Source organism: Fukomys damarensis, unplaced genomic scaffold, assembly GCF_012274545.1.
Source record: "Fukomys damarensis isolate Sample0158 unplaced genomic scaffold, DMR_v1.0_HiC HiC_scaffold_5, whole genome shotgun sequence".
Classification (NCBI taxonomy): domain Eukaryota; kingdom Metazoa; phylum Chordata; class Mammalia; order Rodentia; family Bathyergidae; genus Fukomys; species Fukomys damarensis.
Window position 1 is genome coordinate 31,316,505 of NW_022900917.1, and position 2,741 is coordinate 31,319,245.

The window sequence follows — 2,741 nt, forward strand, 5'->3', positions numbered from 1 at the left end:
TTATTTTTTCCCCTTCTATCTCACAGAAGGACTCAGATGAGGTTTGGAAACCTAGTTGTAAAACTCAGTTACTATTTGGCTTGGTCAAGGCCAAGACATGAGTTCTTATTTTATTTCTTCCTTGCTTGAAATATTGGAATAATCATAGGACCAGCCTCAGAGTTGCTTGCCCATTAAGTGAGTACAATCTGTATGTAGTCAGTGTACATACTTTAATGTGTAATACATTTTAGCTGTTCTAGTACCACTTATTTTATGTTTAAAAAACAAAACTGCTACACAAGACTCCAAAGGTCAGAGGGGGCATGATCTCATAAAATTATGAGTATTCTTTCTGCTACTTCCCAGATTATATTTATTCACTTTCAAAAATACAAGAAGACTGAGTGAACTACTATTCAATTATTGTATTTTCTGGTTTGAATTCTGAGAAAGAAATTTGAATCTATTATAATAGAACTTTAAAAGTAACACATTATAGCACCAAATCAACACTGTGAATGAAACAACATGAACAGCAGTATTTAGAAAAGAGTTCTTGAATTCCTGTAGAAATGCTGATGCAACAAGGACACTAGCTTTATGTTACATTAATCAAACATACTGTCCTTTCAAAAGAATGCTGTATTCTAATATGCATGCAAAGTCTTTTATTCTAATTTGTTACTTATTACAATAAAATCTTTATCTGCTCCATTGGTCCCATTTAATAGGGTTGCACATGAAAAGCCAAATGGCTCATGTTGCCTCATACTGACTCACAGGGTAAGAATTCGGTTTGTGGAGGGGTAGTGTTCTGGGGCCAGTGACCTCATGGGGATTTCAGCAACATAATCCTTACTGTTCTGTGCTGCCTCCTACAGCAGGGTCTTCTCCCACACAGTGTTTGCCTGGGCTGGACTGCAACCTCTACTCTGAGCACCTCTGAGCTGTATAACCCAGTCTGAGGCTGTTACAAGAAATATACAGAAACTTTGGGTTGTGCTGTGAACTCACAGTTAAAAGTATCTCCCACATTTTATGCACAAAAATATATAAACCACACGCGCACACACACACACACACACACACACACACACATGATGCTTTCTTTCAGCAAAGTGGCTTTTCTGTATGACTCTAGCTCTCCAGGCTGAATAAAAAGATACTGTATAAATGTTATAGTAATGAATAATAATTTTAATTATTCTTTTTCTGGCAGAAGTCTATGCAACAATATTCAGATTAGTCTTTAGGATCCCAGCATTCTCCCTTCAATCAATAATTTCAGACTCCTCTCTAGTGAAAGGAGAGGAACAACACCACCGTCTTGACCCATCCCTCTCTACTGCTGTATCTTGCACCTTGGCTTCACTTCCAATCTTTTTGAAAAGGAACCTTTAAGTATCACATCCAACCACCACCTGAGTCAAGTCCTGGGAGTAGTCCTTAGAGGGTCCTCCTTCCTCACCCTGAATCTTATCAAATATTGAATAGTATTTTGTCGGCAAATTATGTTATTTCTGGTATGCTTTATTTGATCAAACTCGGGACCTTGTACTTCTCAGGAAGGTGGCAGAACCACTGAGCTAAATCCCTGCTCTCTATTTCTAGTATGTTTTGAATCTGCTTCCCCCCCATGATGGTACTTGTTGAAATTCAGACCATTTCTTGCCCCAGTCATTGCACCAGTGTCACAATTGTTCTGCCTGCCTCCACCCTTCAAGTGTATCCTCCTAATGCTGTCAGAGAATATTCTAGAAAGTCGTACCTCTTTCATACTGAAGACCTCTGAATGGCTCTTGTTATCAGTGATAGAGATAAGTTAGAAGTTTAGATGACAGGGCTACCTTAGAATCTCCCCAGTGGCTCATAATGAGCAGAGAAATCGGGAGATATGAAACAATAGATTCTCTTGCAGAGTACAAAGGTTATTTATGAACTCATTCCTATGAATGGCTCTAGCTTCATCCTACTGCTTGCTGCCGTTAACATCCTTTTCAAACATGGTCTTCCCTTACTTCCTATTCCCCAATTACCAACCTCTCAGGGCGGTCCAGTTTTCTCCTCTTCTTATACAGTGCTCTGAATATCCCACTATCACTGCATTATCATTATGGTCAATAACTGACTTTCGATGCCCCTGATGTACAACAGTTCGAGTTCTTGCTTGGTCACTGATACATTCCTTCTTCATCCAGGCTTCTAGATGCACACAACTGAAACTGATCCTGGTGAATTCACCCAGAAAGCTAATCTCTTGAAAGTATACAGAGAGCTCACCAGTTAACAGAAAGGTGAAATGTAGTATTCAGGAAACAGGCAAGAATCAAGGTAGGCTTCATAGCCAAAGTCATTCAACAGCCTTGCCATCTCCTTTGATATGTGCTTTTGAACACCAGTGTTAGATCCCTAGTCTCAACTAACTTTGGGTTTGCATCATTCCAGACAGCTGCATCTCTTCAATGGACCTAAGTCATATTCTCACATTCTAGTTCTTAAAGATGTTCTTAAAATGTAGTCCCCAGTCCTCAGCATCACTATCACCCGGGGACTTGTTAGAAACACAAATTCTCAAACCACCAGGTGATCTATTTTTTAAACTTTCCATATAATTCTGATGCATGCCAAAATTTTTTTTTCAGCTTTGATTGAGTTTATTGGTACATTTTAGGGATACAGTACAGTTACATTCATTGTTGGGATCTTGTACCTCTACATGACATGTCTTGGTTCTCATTTTTTCCCCTTGTCCCTGCCCT